The sequence below is a fragment of the Eutrigla gurnardus genome, assembly GCF_963514095.1.
Source record: "Eutrigla gurnardus genome assembly, chromosome: 10".
Taxonomy (NCBI): Eukaryota; Metazoa; Chordata; class Actinopteri; order Perciformes; family Triglidae; genus Eutrigla; species Eutrigla gurnardus.
The window spans coordinates 21399858-21418622 of record NC_139924.1 but is presented as its reverse complement, the minus strand read 5'-3'; the positions used below and the strand labels follow the sequence as shown (position 1 = coordinate 21418622).

Sequence of the window (18765 nt, the reverse complement as noted above, 5' to 3'; positions counted from 1 at the left end):
GTGCTTTCAGTCCAATAGAACATTTTCGGTCTATTGGGGTTTCAGAATAATGGGCTGTTGGAACAATGAACAGGGGGAAATCAAGATGGAGCACGGCCAACGTGTCAAATTACCATGCCAAGCTTATGGTCGGTAATGAAATAAACCAAAAATATAGCCTCTGGTCTTGGGTTTGTTTCTCAGACTTGGCAGTACCAGGACAGCCACCCAAGAAAAAAACCCCCAGGACCCAGCATCTCCCCAGTAGGCCTACCAGCTGTTCCATCAAATCCACAAAAAAACAACATTTTATGTTCTAGTGACAAAGACCTGGTGGCGTTATGACTCTTGTTGGTTGGGAACAATGGAAAAGGAAATTGTGTGATGTTGCTATGGAGTCCCAACGTCCTCAGAGTTTGGGTCAGATGGATGGGTAAAAAAAACCCAAAGACCACTGTTTGTTTTTTGGTGCTATGTCCAGACATAACACAAGTGTGTTACTAGTGCTACTTTTCTTTGTATCATACATGTGCAAAAGCATGTAGGGAGTGCTAATCCACTGATCGACAGTTGCCGGCATTTCCCTTCATCCCCTTGTAGTGTGGTGGAGGCAGATTTTTATCGAGAAGAGCATCCAAAAACCTGCGGAAAAATACAGATGTGCACCCCTTGATATTACTGTTGGAAATGTGAGTTTTTTTGTTTGAAAATAACCTTTTTCATTTCTACAACTACCCTTTTTACCCTGCCTTTCTCTCTCTCTCTCTCTGTGCACCAAGAATGTCAGCAATGAGTTTTCCATGCAGACTCTCCTGCATAGCAGCCCATTTAATAAACACTGGATTTTCAGCCTGGGCCTTTGCCCCATATGCGAGTGCTGAAAATGTAGCAGTGTAATAAATGTAAGTGCACAATAATAAACACTGAGTACATGTGTGGGTTTAAGCTCTGCTACTGACCCTGAAACCTGAATGTGTGATAAGACGTAATGAATTTCTCTGGCCTGACACAAACCATTGCATTGACTCAGTGTTTACCCTGTAGTGGAATGCCAGATACACGGGGCTGCTCTCCCCGAGTCTGGGCCGCTGCTTATATCGGATCACACACACACACACACACACACACACACACACACACACACACGCACACACACACACACACACACACACACAGCAATAAGAGCGTTTTTAAATTCATCACATTTTATTCATAATCTTTACAAGGCTGTTAAACTGAGGACAAGGTGTGTGTACATCTGGCTGCGTTTTAGCACTGTGGATACTGTATATGCCTGTAACTCCGCTCCCTTCTCTGGAGATATTAAAAACTCTGTCTCTGTCTTTCTGTACGCTATTGTCTGTGCGCTGACCTTCAGAACTAACTGTTAGTATTATCCCCCTGGTGCCAGGATTGATAACTGGATTAGAGGCTCAATAGTAAGAACGCAATGGCATTATTTGATAAGAGGAACGCAGTTGGAACGGGAGGCTGAGAGGGGAAACGGTGCTTCACAGAAACCACAGTGGATTACTAAATTAAAGAGCCGTAAAACACGGCATTTGGCTCCAGCTTGCGCTAAAACACAGAGGTAATGATTTTAATATCTGCGGGACCACACGCCATAAATCTTGAAATGCACCTAGTGCTATGAGATACACTACTATGCGAGTCCCCTTTCTGCCTCACTCTGCCTTCCATCACCTCCCCTCTGGATCATTTCACCTTTTTTGAGGAAAAAAATATGCCGAATGTGCCTATGTTTATTTACACGGGAGAAGATGATCTTTTTGTTATTTCTCTACACTTTGACGCTCTTGTCGATCTTTTCTCCTTTGAATCCATTTAAAAAACATCAGTCGTGTGAAGACCTCACTTTAAATGTTGTGTTTCTGTGCCCCCCCATTCTCTGATCAGAAGCAGACCTGCAAAAGTGAATCTATTTAACTCTTGAACACACAAGAAGAACAAATCTTTGAAAATGACGGGTCCACTTTGGAGGCCATCAGGCATCTGGCAAGTCACATCAAACACACTTCCAAATGGTTTGTTCCAAGCCGTATTATATTAGCCTGCAATTTAGCTAGAATATGATAAGGAGTGAAACGACGAATATAAGAACAGTGCCTCTGCTCTCTGCCCCCTATCCTCCATCTCTGCATCTGTTCACTGTTAGCGAGATAATGATTTCAGTAACCCCCCTCCCCCCCACAACCCCCTGCTTTGCGCTACAATCCTTAGCCAATGATCCTATCCAACCAGGACATTTTTAAGAAGATGTTTTTTGTGGTTCCACTGGCAAGTTTCAGCATTTCATAATGTTTACATCAAAGCTGATACGGAATGCGAAATATGGTTAAAAGTCCATCATTTTGGGAAAAATGCAGTGTAGCTCTATTGATACCGTACAACTCCCTGTTTTCCTCCCTCTCTGTTGATGAATCCAAGCGTGGACATGCAAACTGGCTTTCCCGCATACATACGCTGACCCACTAAGAAACCGACGCTATCACAATCGCACAGCGCAGCCGTCCTCCGGCTAGATCTGTCGGTAGTGGTTTATTGTGAGGGCCAGGCACTTCATTAGTCGACAGCTGCTGCTGCCGCTGCACCTCCTTCCATAACTTCACTTCCTCCATCTCTCCATCCTCTCCCTGTCTCAGCTGCCCTCACCCTGAACCTGTCCTGAGGGGGAAGACAGGGAACGAGGGAGGAAAGAAGAGAAGAGGAGGGGGAGGGAAAGAGCCAGAACTCTGCATGGTCAGATAGTTTCACTTGTATCTAGAGAGGGAGAGTGTGTGTGTGTGTGTGTGTGTGTGTGGGCTTATCGTTGGTGAAGCTCTATTGAAGTATGATGATAAAGTATCTGTATTTCATACCACACTGATCACAGTGCAAGTTAGATGAGTCAAACTAAGACTTGACAAGAAGCTTTCGTTCCTCCAGACACACAGACACACACACACACACACACACACACACACACGGAAGAAAAGACAGACAGGAGCCGCCAGTATCTCAAAGTGACTTGCATGAAAAGAGAGAAATAAACATACACTTTCATATGGAATATTATATCAGGTGAGCATCATGTTTTCAGCTACATCCATCTGACAGAACACTTATCTGTCCCATCTTGCGTATCTTTTTTCACCCCAAGAATAAATCCAAGCTGTTCTGCTCGGAGAGCTTTTCACCACAATCCTCCCCTGAAGGGCCGGCATCAATCCCGGCTCCTCTTTCATGTTTAATCGACTTTTACAAGCCCCCGTCCCTCATACACTGACTTTTACAACTCTTGCCCCTTATTGGCCGGATGAATGAGTGTCGCCGAGTGGCGCAGGTGCAAAACATTACTCCCCTAATAAGAGGCAATTACAAACAGGTGTGTCAGCACTGAGGCAGGAAAGGTGACTTTCTAAAAAAGCTTCTGACTGAACACACAAGGGAACCGACTCGTACTTCTGCTTGTTTCCATTTCACAAAACGAGTTGGGCGGATGCTGGTGAGATTAGAACTGTAAGTTTCCTTTCATCCAAATGACTGTCACTCATCACGTAGGAATAATTAACAGGAGACTGATCACTACTGTCAGCTGATAACATCAGTAGCATGTCAAATGCTTTTCTCTTTAATTTATGAAACTGTATTGAACCTTTCAACTGTTGTGTTTAGAGCAATTAGAGATGTTTGAGGGATCGTCTTTTTAATTTCACTTCAGAAATGTTTAATTTCTTGCTTGCTTATGCAACAACAAACAAAACAAAAGGTCTAACCCTCTCATTCCAATCCCATGACATTCACACTCCGTAAACATGTGGTAAACATTGTAAATTGAAACAAAACAGAAAGGCAAAAACACTAGAAAAAACAACTTTGTTAAGTTTAGCCAACAACATTTGGTTGGACTTAGTCAAACACATAATTTTGGCATAAATTGACTAGGTTTTAATGTTATTTAAGCTAAAATGAAAGGAAAAATGCACCTATGTTCCAATGTAATTCACAGTGCAATTTCATTGTATGGGAACGTAATTTGTATCTTTGGTTGAAATTGATTATCGCTAGATCGATAAAACGTTGGGTTTTGATTTAAAAATACAAAGAACATTTCTTTTGTATTTCTTTCAGCATAAATGATTAAATATGACCAGAGATGTCATCTCAACGTTTTAAAAGGGCATTTTCATTTTCTGCTCAACTTTGAACCATTGCAGATGAAGAGGACACAACAAGATGATGTAATTACATGAGCGCCAGCCAAACCTCAAATGAATGAAATCCACGTTGAAAACATGATGGAAATATGGTATTAATGCTTGTCCCATGTATCATTTTGAGGGTCATTACAGTCTCCTCATTGCTCTACACAGAGCTGATGTTTTATCTGCTGCTGAGTGACAAATAACTCATGCTTCATGTACAGCATGATTTATTCCTATCCATCTTTTCCACTGCAGCCACTATTCTGCAAATTCCTGGCTTTTTCAAACTTCACAAGTTTAAAATGTAACTAGAAATGTAACACATGAATGTCCAGTTGAAGTATCTCACTATCCATAAAGTTGTGTTCCCTGTTTAGTGCTCTGTACAAGACAAATTGGCCCTCTGTTAACAAGCCAGGAGAGAATTCTCAGTAGTATTCGCAGTAAGACAAAGACACCGACCAATTGCCCTGTGTGGAAACATAAATCTTTAAATTGGTAGATCACAAGCGTCATCTCACCTTGTGACTTTGTTTTGTAATTTCATGGTTTGATCGTAACATAATCAGTGTTGTAACCGGTTCAAAGTGGCACAATCTTTGTTTAATCAGGACAATAAGTTGTTGTGCTGTCAGGTGCCAAAAAGATATATAGCATGTTCCTGGAATGAGACATTTACTGTTTTAGAAATATCACTCTTTCTTTCTTTCTTTCTTTCTTTTGCTTTTGGACTGCAAACCTAGACAAACACAGCATGAAATCCAGACATAAATACACTCAAGATGCACCATCATGTGTACCAACCAAATCAGCTGTTGCAGAGAACAACGGGGCGTAGATCCAACCAGGTGACGGGCAGCTTAGTAAGCCAAACAGTCTAGTCAGTAATGGATTGCCGGGATAATGCAACAATCAAGACGAGGTGTTTACTGGCACTTTTACAGCGTGTAAATATTAGGAGAGGGAAAGGCATAAACAGCAATCTGTGTTTTGGCCAAGGAAGTATGGGAAGAAACGTTTGTTTACTCTGACCTTAATGTTTTCTTGGATAAAATAATTTGGTGGGGAAGATATATTGATGATATCATTTTACTCTGGTCAGGTTCAAAAACTGAACTTCTTTCATTTCATTCATATTTAAATGACACTAACAGAAATCTTAAACTTAGTCTTGATTTCTCCCCATCTGAAATAAATTTCTTAGACTTAAAAATCTCTAAAGATGGCAATGGAGATTTACATACCTCCATCTTTAGAAAACCAACTGACCGCAACACAATTCTTCGAGCAGATAGTTTTCATCCTCCTTGGTTAACAGATAATATTCCTTTTGGTCAGTTTCAGAGACTTAAACGTATATGTGATTCAGAAGAAGATTATGAAAAAAATGCTTTAGATATGACCCAGAGATTTAAGGCAAGAGGATATCAACATAAAACTATATTCAGAGCTTACAACAAAGCAAAATGTCTCCCTAGAGAACAACTGTTAGTCCCTAAACAGAAAGAAGAACAAAATTCTGATCAGGTATATTTTGTGACACAATACAGTGACCATGCAAATGCAATTAAACAAATTGTTCAAAACAATTGGGGCATTTTGAAAAGTGATAGTCTTCTTAGAGAAGCCCTTCCAGACTCACCAACTATTAGCTTTAGAAGAGCTCCTACTCTGAAAGACAAACTTGTTAAGAGTCATCTCCCTCCTGTATCACAGAAAACCTGGCTTTCAACCTTAAAGGGTAATCACAGGTGTGGACATTGCAATCACTGTAGCAATATGATAAATGCCAATTATTTTACTGATGTGACATCTGGTCATACATTTGACATAAATGCATTTATTAATTGCAATACCTCTTATGTTGTTTACAGACTTGAGTGCCCCTGTGGACGCTTTTACATTGGGAGAACAAAGCGTAAATTGAAGGCAAGATTGGCAGAACATAAGCATGCCATTAGAACTAGTAACCCACAGTACCCCATGGCTGTCCATTACAAAGATGTAAGTCATGGTAGTTGCGACTCTTTAAAGATATCAGGCATAGAACATATTAAAGACTCTATCAGGGGAGGAGATAGACTCAAAATACTCCTGCAAAGAGAGTCATTCTGGATTTATACATTAAAGGCCACTCAGTATCCAGGGTTGAATGGAGAACTCGATTTTTCTCCTTTTCTGTGAGTGTATTTTGTGACTATTGGTGTGTTTTGTTGTCCTTTAAGATTGACTCTGATGATGCTTCCTCAGTCTCTTATTAGGCTCAATACTTATATTGTATGCATTTCTGATTTGTTTAATTGATTATGTAATGTGCAATGCTGATTTATTGACTCTGTGATTTTATTATTTTTTTCTTTTTTGTACAGAGTCTGCTTGTCATTTGCAGGTCTTGCTGTTCAGGTCATGTGACCTCCTACCTGCTCACACTGAGCAGCTGTCTGCAATTACCTACTTAACTGTGAACTGAGACTGACAAACATTTCACTTTTGTCCTGATGAAGGCCAGTTTGGCTGAAACGCGTTGACTCGCTTTTAATAGATTAGCCATGTACCAATAAAGGCATTTTAATTGGTCGTACCCTCACGAGTGCCTCGGTTTTCTGTCTGCAACCCACTCTTTATGGATCTCCCCAACTGAAGAGCACCTGAGGGATACACTTTTCTGCAACACCCAAGAAGCACTCCATGCACTGCGTTCCTGTCTGAAGGAAAACTACAATTTGACTGTGTTGGAGGCAGATTTGAACGTCAAGTGAAAATGTAATACGGCTTAACTAGACGCTATCCAGATAAAGTAAAAGTATTCACGCCAGATAGAGAGGGGACTAATTCTCAGGAAGGAACCTAAAGTGTTCTGAATCAGCGGCATGACAGATATTGGAAGACAGTGTATTACAGCATAGATCCATAAAAACAGGCAGTAAGCAGACACTGTGGAGTTCCATAAGCAATGTTGTAATTTCCAACAGGGAGAGGATAACGTAACCCAGCCACTTTTCTAAATCTTGTTTATGTCCCCTCACACTTTTACAGTTTTTGACTTTAATAAAGCCTTGAAAACTCGTTTGACCTTTTTTGATGTTATGTGTTATAACCATATCGAACATTGTGGCCCCGAGGCAACAAAACAATATCTGGGTGGTTATCTGTGAGTGATACATTTTTTGATTGATACATTATCACAAGATCTAACCTGTCGCCATTCACAGCTTGGGTTTACACTGGAGTTAGTTTAAAGCCTGGTGCGTCTCACACAGACGCTGAAGTGTGTCTTGTGCATCAGTAACGACTAAGCGTTGGTGTTCGATGATGCGGGAATCAGACTGGGCTGGAAACCCAAAACTCCTAAAAGGGTTAAATATTTCCCCCTAAAAGCCTCTACTTCCTTGTACATCATTCACACGAGCGTTACGTAAGGTCAGCGCTGCTTGGATAGCATTCACCATTTACCAATTATATCAAAATATGTTATTCTGATATGTTTTAAACACAGGGAAGACCAGTCACATATTAATGTATTTGTTTATTTTTTTATTGAAGTTTTTTAAATGATTATTATTTTACCAAACTCCAATCTCCCCTATGCCTGAAACCAAACCTGAAAGTGGGCAGGCTTGTATGGTATATTTAGTTTTACAGGAAGAAAATATGAATCGAATTTCACATCAAAATATTAATCTTTTCTTTCATAAAATATGACCGAGGATGTCATCTAAAAAGCCAAACTCAAACTTAACATTACTTAATCAGTCAGGTAGTATACTGGAATTTATTGCTAAATAGTTTTCCAGTACCCGTCTTTCAGTAGAGCTTACGTGGAATCAAACAAACAACGGAGTGATTCATGCGCTGACTGAGGGCCTGTAGCTGTGCGAGAAGCAGAAGAGCTTTTACAAGATTGATTCATTCTAATTCCTTCTTCCTGAACCGACGGGCTTGTAACTCAGGTTTTTAACCGATGACTCGTACGGTGCCGAATGATATTAAAACGTACGCTACAGAGGAGGAGTGTGTGCGCTGCTGTTTGTAAGGCCAGAGGAGGACGGTATGCTTTACACAAAAGCTGTGCCAGAAACTTGTATAAACAGAGCAGCGGCCACAATGGCTCCCCTGCCAAACACTGGCTTTCTCATCAACCTCAACTAACCGCACACAAAGTCAAGTGCTCTAACACACACACACACACACACACACACACACACACACACACAGGGATAGGGAGAAAAAGTGGATAAGCAAAGCAAACATTTAAAAATCAGAAAAATACGAAAAAGAAAAATAGACACACATATGCAAATATAACAAACTGGCCTTGTGGCTCACATCGCATTACATTACAACAATGTGAGATTGGGCAGAAGCTGAGCAAATCACTGTGATCCAAACAAAACACGAAACCACATCTCGCTCTGACCTTCTGGAGAGCCATACAAACCAAAAGAAAAAAAAGCTGTCAGGATGATCCAGTCTTACTCTCCATGTTGCACATACTGATTTAGGCAAAACAGACCACAATGCTAACAGGAGAGAGCAGGTCTTGCAGAGATGAGGGTTCTGGGTGAGAGACGGAGGGATTTCCCGCATGTAATAAGTGAAATATGAGGATGGAGCGAGGGGGGAAAGAAGAGAAAGGGAGGATGAGGAAGAGGGGAGTTGTTTGGGAGCCGATCCGACAAGTTCCTGGGACAGGAGAGAGGAGCGGGGAGTTTGAGGCTGGCCGTCCTCCACCTTGACGTACATCCAACTGCATCCTGGCTTGGAGTTCAGAGTGAAGAGTGAGGTCGGAGGCCCACAGGCAAGGACTCGGGGTTGAGTGTGCACTGCCAGTGTTTGGTCCGTCCCTCTGGGGCCCGGCAGCTGGGAACGCTGGAGGTGTTTGGAGGTGGAGGTAGAGGTGACGATGGTTCAGAGAGGGTCCATGTCTTGCACTGTTAACTTTTATGGGTTTGGGGGTTCTGGGGTTCTGGAGAGAGGGAACAATTGGCAAGTGTGTGTTCATATGTGGTGTGCATACTTTTTCCAGTAAACCTTTTTTTTTTTTTAGGTTTTTAACGCCAAAATCAAAGTCAGGACAATTCCGATTCATTCAGTAGCCATCATTCCGATTGATTATGGAAAATCATAATGCACCAAAATATTTGCAGAGATCTGGGACGCTATCGCAGATCTGGGACCAATTTGGCAGTAATCTAAATGCTTACAATCCCACCCAACATGTCATTATAAAGCCTAATAACCTTCCTCCAAATTTAGCATGTGTATGCTAACAGGAAAACCTGATACAATAAGCAACGCATTTTTATCGTGAATAAAGAAGAAATCTACAGACTCAAATAGACAAGTAAGACAACCTTCCTCTAGTCTGAAAGAAGACAAGTAATGGAAGCAAAATTGCCCAAAATCTATATTGGAGTAGTGCATGAAAAACAATTTTTTTTCCCCCCAACAATGCACTTATTTACAGCATACTACAGATTCTAGGGATATATACGTGGCATGTGCACAGGGCGATTTGTTTTTTCATGTAATGTTTGATGATAAATAACAAAACACTACATACTGTAGTTTGTGTAATTCGGACTGACGTATTTGCTTTCGCAAAGATATTTCATATTTTGTGTCCAGTTTAGAGTTTTGAGGTGATGGCCCTTGTTTTAGCATGTTCAAAAAAGTGAAATTGCTATCAGTCTAAAACTGTTTCTTGCTAGTTTGGCAACTAAACGTTGATTTCATGTCATGTTGTGAAAAACTACTTTTCGGGGCGGGAGGGTGTTGGTGTTGAACTTGGCCACGTCACTGCTTGTCAAAAGCCTGCAGGGTTACAATATAAAATGGAAAACTATCCAGCGATCCTCTCTTCCCCTTCGCTCTTCCTTCTCCTGGCGAGCGCCGCTCTCACTTTTCTCCCCGTCTTCTCTTTCTGTCTTCTCTTTCTGTCTTCTTTCTCTGTCTTCTCTCTCCATCTTCTTCCCATATCTCTCTCTCACTTTGAGCAGTCGCAGGCTGCCCTCAGAGGAAGTGATGCAGTCCATCTGGGGTGGTCGTTAACATGCTCAGTGGAGAGCGAGCGCTTGGCAGGGGACACGTGAAAACATCTTACGCGTCGAATCCACAGCAGAACCCAGGGGTGCGTTATAATGGGGGGGGCGGTGGGGGAATCATTTTTTGGGGGAAAAAGTCTGGAAAGACAACAAAGCTGTGGGAAACGTTTCAGAGACAACCGCGAGACCGCTTTATTTTCTTCTGGTTAGTTTCAGCAATCTGGGTCGGAATTGTTCAGGGGGGAAATTCAAATCATTCATAAAGTCATTTCTCAAATGTCTCTCTTTTGTCCGTGAAAATAAGCAGCTCAGACATTCACTTGTGTCCTCTTGATCCACTTACACTTTGCGACAGATGCACTCCACATGACTGTTTTTGGTACAGTAGCGCTACGTCATCGGCCTGCAATAAAACGCCTACGGACTTTTTAACGCCGTCCCACTGTGCCCCTTGAGATCATGTGACATAATGATGACCATTTAACACTGACAATTACGGAGGCACACGTAATGTCATTCGGCTGACGCAATCTGGTCAGGCGCCTCTGGAAAGGTGATAGTGATGAGGTCATACCAGGGAAAGTTTCCTTTAACTCGTATGCAGATTTATGCTTATTAAATGGAGGTTTGCCTACCTAATGAGCTCAGTGGTGTGTCACGCTGGGTGCCGGGATCCGCCGTCGTAAATCTAGTGCCGCTCTTAAAATGTCCGCTTTCGAGGAGGTGTGATGATCTAACGCTGGGCTTTGAACCTCACTTTGCATAGTAAAAATACAAACATGTGCACAGTTTGAAAGGAGGGGTTTGACATTTTGTGAAATTGGATTATTCACGTACTTGCCAATGAGAAGATCCCACTTGTGGCTGTATGGTAAAGACCACTGGAGCTAGCAGTCAGTTAGCTTAATTTAACACAAGAAGTTGGACGAAATAACCCAATGTTACACAGTTAATTGTTTTTACACTTGGGTACATAGATTAACATGATGGGTTTATGAGATATAACCTGTTAATAAGTGAGCTGTAGAGATGCTGTAGGTAGATTATGTTAACTTTAGGCCTGGCTAGCTGTTTCTCCTTGTTTCCAGTCTGTACACTTCTGCCAGGTATTTTATTTATTTAGTCCTGTTTTCCTTGCAGATTTCCATTTATTTGACATCTGTAGATTTATTGCATGCATACACAATGAAATAGACAGCTTTGCTAAATACTGGCTCGCTGCACTTTCTTTCTGCCATTGCCCTCACAAGGGCTTTTCCCTTTTTTTGGCCGGCTAAAAATTTGACTTGCCAAAATGTCAAGCTCTTCCTTCAATGTTTGTTTTTTTAGTTTGGAAATATATATATATATATATATATTTTTTTTTAAATATATAACTTGATTTCCTATCTGAAATGTAATGTAAAATGTAAAAGTATAATTCACACAGCCATTAAATACACATGCAAACAACTTTTTCTGAAACACACTTTAGGCTATACACACACGCTGAGTCATGAAGCTGAAAAGATGCCTAATAATCAATACTACAGGGAGCTGTGGGCCCTTATGTGCTTTCATGTGAGTGTGAGGTGAGTAAAAGGAGGGTAAATGATGCGTATTAAAATGTAAAACAGGCTGCTGTATCTATTTATATGGGCTAAAGTAGCTGTAACTGCTAGCTAAGTGATTCATTAATACCTCCATATAGAACGGCACTTTTTAGCCCAGGGGAGTGCAGTAAATGTAACATAAGCAAGTGTGTGTACCCACGCCCACATCAGCACTTAGCCCACACACACACACACACACACACACACACACACACACACATTCTCATTCCACGGGAGACACATTTGGAGGTGTACAAATTAACCTCAAACCATCATTAGTCACAAACAGCACATTTGCACTGTGCTACAGAGAGCACTTGCTGATTAATTTGTTCCTTCTGTCGTAGTAAAATATATAGGTAAACACTAAAGAGCAAGGTTCTGGGCTGCAGAGCTTCTGGAACAAGAGGGATCGTCCTCCACGCCGTGTGCTCCCTGAGGAATCTGGTCGAGGCTAACGCTAATGGGCCAAGTTATCAGCGTCTGCTCAAGGATTAGCCTACACTCTTACTGCTGAGGATGTTAAGAGGCATGCAGTAACTATTTGTAGGCCTACATGTAAATAGATACGCATACGTCACATTAGCAACACACCAGTGACACACCTGGAGGTGTTGGTTCAAATCCCTGGACAAGGCACAGGACTGGATCGGTTCGTGGACTGGCATTTGAACATACACCGTTTTGGACATAACCATCTCGGATTTTGGCCGTCGCCATCTTGGTTTTCCAGAACCAGAAGTGTTGCAATGAATTTTCATAATCTGACAACACATTGTGGAAGGGTTAAAGGATCGAAGAGGAAACCACAGACAAAACACCCAGAGCAACACTGTGGTAGCAACCTGTCAATCAAAAGGTAGCCAATTGTACTCTATTAACTTAATGAACATCATGCTGTATTGAAGAAGAGCTACACTCATGTTTACAATGTTTATGAAAACAAGTGAGTGGCAGGTTCATCTTCATCTCCAAGACTTAGATGCAATCTTCTTTTTTGCGACCAAAGCAGTCGCCCCCTGATGGCCATTAGAACTAATGTCAGGTCAAGATCAACTTCTACATTGGCTTCACTTTTCTTTGCTTTTGCCCTGACAGATTTACAACAAACACTGTGCATCCTTGTGTGTGCAGGCTGCACATGTTTTTTATTTTATTTTATTTTTTTGGAGAAGCTAGGTGTTTAATTAGTAGGGGGATATTTTTCATTCAGATATATTCATTTTTTTCCCTAGTGTAGTGTCCTTGTTCTAAATAAAAATGAATTCTAAAGTTCAGCTGAAGCTAATATGAGACTATGAGCTGTGAGAGTTAGAAAAAGCAACTGGACATCTTCCAGTGGTACCTCTTTGTGCTTTCACAGCCAATGCTGAGGGAAGACAAAGCAAGACTTTTGGTACTAATTGGACGATTCAATAAATGGACTTAAGTTTGAGTTCTTTCACCTCAATTCATTCTTGATCAGGTGGGATAGTGCAGGAGTTGAAATGCACCCAGCTGGATCAACCAGATGCCTACAAAGTTTCAACTGAAATGTGTTTTACAGCAAGAAGAACTTCTTGAAAGAGAAAATCCTCTCTTGCCTTTTCCTGTACTGTCCTATTTTCTGTTTTCCCTTCACCTTCTCCAACATCTCTACTCCACACTGGCTTTAACAGAAGAAATGGAGAGGAAAAACTTCAGCCTTAATTTGCTGCTTTGGTATTGTCAGATATCCTCAGCCAAATCCTTGAGTCTCAACTTTTTTCTTCCCTTTGCGCCCACTTCCAGCTCCCTCCCCAAACAGCTCAGTATCACTTTGTAAATCCACATTACAGCTAGAATTAGTCTGTCTCCGTTTCAAGAAGGAACATGGCAATTTGAATTAAATCATTGCCAAACCTCCACCATTCTCTCCCCCTTTCCTCAAATGTCTTTGTCGGGGGTTTATTTTCTCTGTGTTTATTAGTTTCCACACCCACCGGTTTCACCGCGGGTTCGATAATCTTCTTAAAAACCTCTGGACTGTGCTGTCTTTGCAGTGCGACCAGCCATGGCCAAACGCACCGAGACAGGGAGGGGGGGGTGTCTGAAATGAATCTGGATTTGGGGTGGGTGCAGAAAGATCTCCATTTAAATACGTCTCACTCATGGGATTTGGCAGGTTGTTCCCATAGCAACAGTGGCCCATCTTCGGCGAGAGCGTGTGTGTGTGTGTGTGTGAGTGTGTGTGTATGTCTTATTGTATGTGTGTGTGAGTCATAACCTCTTAGCTTGACACCTTTAGCCGGTTAGTTTCGCAGCAGAGGCTGGGGCCGACCAGTCGCCTCCTTTTCAGAAGAGATTTTCAGTTCCTCTCTTCCACCGACATTAAACATTACTTCTACTCTGCTGAGCTCTAAGGTCTTTTCTCACATACTTACTAGTGAGAGCAAGTCCTTACTGCTCTCAAGTGTGACTGCACCTGACACAACAGGTGACTTAAAGGTATCGGATCATGGATTAGAACTGACAAGCTGAATACTGCTGTATAAATACATGGAACAAAGTATTTCCTAAACTATCATCTATATGGAATTCACACTGAATACCATCCTTCCATCCATCCATCCATTGTCTACTGCTAATCCTGTATTCAGGGTCTCGGGGGGGCTGGAGCCGATCCCAGCTGACATTGGGCGAAGGCAGAGTTCACCCTGGACAGGTCGCCAGTCTATCACAGGGAGACATGTAGAGACAGACAGGTCGCCAGTCTATCACAGGGCTGACATGTAGAGACAGACAGGTAACCAGTCTATCACAGGGCTGACATGTAGAGACAGACAGGTCGCCAGTCTATCACAGGGCTGACGTGTAGAGACAGACAGGTAACCAGTCTATCACAGGGCTGACATGTAGAGACAGACTGGTCGCCAGTCTATCACAGGGCTGACATGTAGAGACAGACAGGTAACCAGTCTATCACAGGGCTGACATGTAGAGACAGACAGGTCGCCAGTCTATCACAGGGCTGACATGTAGAGACAGACAGGTAACCAGTCTATCACAGGGCTGACATGTAGAGACAGACAGGTAACCAGTCTATCACAGGGCCGACATGTAGAGACAGACAGGTAACCAGTCCATCACAGGGCCGACATGTAGAGACAGACAGGTAACCAGTCTATCACAGGGCCGACATGTAGAGACAGACAGGTAACCAGTCTATCACAGGGCCGACATGTAGAGACAGACAGGTAACCAGTCTATCACAGGGCTGACATGTAGAGACAGACAGGTAACCAGTCTATCACAGGGCCAACATGTAGAGACAGACAGGTAACCAGTCTATCACAGGGCCGACATGTAGAGACAGACAGGTAACAAGTCTATCACAGGGCTGACATGTAGAGACAGACAGGTAACCAGTCTATCACAGGGCCAACATGTAGAGACAGACAGGTAACCAGTCTATCACAGGGCCGACATGTAGAGACAGACAGGTAACAAGTCTATCACAGGGCTGACATGTAGAGACAGACAGGTAACCAGTCTATCACAGGGCCGACATGTAGAGACAGACAACCATTCACATTCACCTACGGGACATTTAGAGTCATCAATGAACCTATCCCCATCCTGCATGTCTCTGGACATGTGAGAGCTGATAAATAAAAAAAAAACTGATATTTATGCCTGAACTTAATGACAAAAACATGCCAGGAAAACATGTTGACATTGTATGTTTCTGCAAAACACAGATATTGACTGTCAACGTTTTTGCATTAGTGACATAGTATATCAAGCAACTGTTATTAAAAGTTATGTGGTATAATATAGAGAATAACAAGCAAGAGAATTACAGAGGGTATAGTTGGGTGCAGTCAAATCAACACCAAGGAGACCTCTGTTGTCCCATGTGAAACCAAAAGTTGTTGTTGTGAAAGAAAGACCCCTAAGGCAAGTTATTGTGTATTTACGTTAGTTAACATGTGATGTTATTATTAATATGATGTGATTTTCTAACCCTAACCAGTAGTTTCACTTAGCCATGTGGCTTTGTGCGTTTCTGCAAGCTGATGCTGATATGAGATGCCAATATACCTCAGAAATGCCGACATTCAACACATCCCACATTTTCCCCCGTCACTGATCTAATGAAAAAAAAAAGATAGAAAGATGATGACATATGTCTAAAACAAAGACTTTGAGAGTAGAAAGCAAATACAAACTGTGTTGTGATCAAGAACACCTTTATTTGAATATCATATTTGCACACATACCAAGAATAACAATCTAATCCAGCAGATGTCAGAGCATGAAACCAAAATCGACCTGGCTTATTCACAAGCCTGCCTGAAAAGGCCAAACCAGCCGTGCGCTGATCAGTTCAGCCCCGACGCCTCTTAAACCCGCGGCTGCAAAATCATGAGACACTGCAACGAGAAGGGGGGGGGGGGGGGGGGGGTTGAGATAAAAGCAGCGAAATGGAGGCCGCGTGCACAAGCTAAATGGATTACTTCCCCTCAAATTGAGAGATCATTCTGTGTCAGGAAACTGGGACCTCATGCTGGTTTTCAGGCCAGGGGGTGCATTGAGGGCTGGGGCGCGGGTGAGTTGTTGGGTTTACCAATTTGCAGCCAGAGCAGGGAGACAGAAGGAGCAGGATCTGACAGACTGGAGGAAGGCAGAGGGTGGAGGGAGCAACCTGACTGAATATCTCAAACCGAGGAGAAGCTCATAGAGCCTCCCGGTGCTGATTGAAAAATCCACAGCCCCCCCCGCTACCCCCCCTGCTGTGCGGGTGCAGCTGTGGTGGCGCACGTTAAAAGACTGGCAATGAATCGGGTGGGTTGGGGTGAGTTGAGGTGTCAAACAGAATGTGAGGCGAAGGTGTTTGTGTGTAGGTGTGTGTGTGCCTGCCTGCACACAGTGCCAGTAAAAACATTTTACTTTAGCAATAATTGCATTCCGTAAAAAAATTTAAACATGGTTGTGATGTTGTATATCAAGCTGAAACTGAATGATCTAAAACTATATCTCATACTCCTGCTCTTCAACCCATTTCCTCTAACAATAAGCCCACATGGGTTTTACCGTCTGGAGGTGAAGGATTCCCACTATTATTATTTTTTTCATAAGCAAAAGGATGGAAAACAATGATCCCTCAGAAGACAAAACTAATGAGCAAAATAGCATAAGCAAAAATATGATAAACACTTACAAACAACATACAAAAATAAGGTAATAAATAATCCAGTGTCCCTTAAGTACCTTTTATATAAAAAGTTATTCAGACTCTCTCCACGCACTCACATTTGGAATGTAATTAATTTGCCATAAAAGAGATTTACAGCATTAAAGTGAATGTGATGATATTTTTAATTATTGTAATATTATATTAAACAATATTTTTTGTGTCATTTTTTTTAATCAAATATGACAAACTAGGTCCACCTGCTGTGCTAGAGGTTGATTGGATGAACCATCCGTCAATCAAACTGCCAGTCAGGAAAACATAACAACATAATTCCCGTGGGAAAAGCCTCTGGTGTCGTTTTTTTCTTGTCTTTCAATAACATTTCTTTCTTGAAATCTTCTTTCAAGAAATGTGCTCCAGTTGTGATGTCATTGATGCTACTGCAGCCACTGTGGTTCAGAATGTCTGGATGCTTCTCCACGTAAGCCAGCTAAAGGCTCGGTTATGCTTCGTAGTGATCAGGCAATGGCCACGCAATGGCCACGCAGTTGCTTGGAGATCGTGATGGTTCTGCGTTGGGTTTACGTGTCGAAATGCAATTCAATGCCACACCGGTAAAGGGAGCTATGTTTTTTGTAAAGACCGACCGACCTAGACTCTTGACGTATATCGTCGTTAGCCTCGTTGTAGCCTATTTGTTTACCTTCCGGCTTTAAACATCCACAATTTTTCAGAACTTGGCGTTTTATTTCTTTGCGCAAAAGCGACAAGGTGCAAACAATAAAACAAGGTGCAAACAATAAAAGTAGCCTTTTAAAAGTTTAAATGGCGGTGTTTATGAGTGGAAACCGGATAGCGGTCTCCAGCGGATGTAGTTAGCGGACCAATCACAGCCAATGCCGCTGCGTTTGTGTTGCGTCGCCTCGACGCGCGTCTAGGATTTTTGGGAGGTGCACATCAGGCCCTTACGTTGGACGCAAGCCCCCTTGCGTTGTGTCGACGCGGAAGCATAACTTGGGCTTAACAGTGCAAACCCTGTAAATCAAACAACTTTGGTGTTACCAGGAAATGCAAGAGTCCACACCTCCTTCCACTGCACCGAGCTAACATTGGGGATAGGTCTATTCACTGAATGCCAAACCTCCATAAAACTCTTAGGGGGATGTCAAACGAGCTTCACAAATATCAAACAGGTAGTAACACGATTCTTGAATTATAATCATAATCCCTTAACCAACCTACGATAATGTCATCATTGTAATGGGGCTAATACTTTACAGCCCAACACTAAATAGATGTCTCTCTTTATTCATAATTCTGCTTTTGTATGCACACGGTGTACAATGTGATACAAGGGCGTTGCTTGTCTTTCCACCACATCCTTCCTCCCAAGTATTGCGTCATCATCCGCCTGAAAGCCGGTCTCTGTTATTCAACCCACTTCCAGTCCACTTCAGGTGATTGACAGCCGTGAGCATCGTGGAAACAATAGGGTTCCAGATAAACCGTGTGTGTCCTCGGGGTTCACGGGGGTCGGAGCGAGGGCCACCTGTGCGGGCCTGGTTGCGCCTGTTCTGTACACACACACACACACACACACGTGCATGCAGCGGCGCTGAATGACATGGTTCTCTTCCTCCCTGGAATGGCAGCAGACAGCGGTAAATTAAAAAGCTCTTTTCCTAATAATTAGCCCCTCGGTGGAGGCGACCTTTGTGCCTCCCTCAGCAATAGAAGCACACAGGTAATTAATGCCCCCCCCCCCCCCCCCCCCCCCCCCCACCCCA

General features: G+C 42.5%; 1 protein-coding gene across 1 annotated transcript in view; it reads left to right on the top strand.

Annotated features, from left to right (window-relative positions):
- The window catches only part of farsb (phenylalanyl-tRNA synthetase subunit beta), a 387447-nt gene that overhangs the window by 180003 nt on the left and 188679 nt on the right, over window positions 1-18765 (top strand). The gene's annotated exons all lie outside the window — the stretch shown is intronic.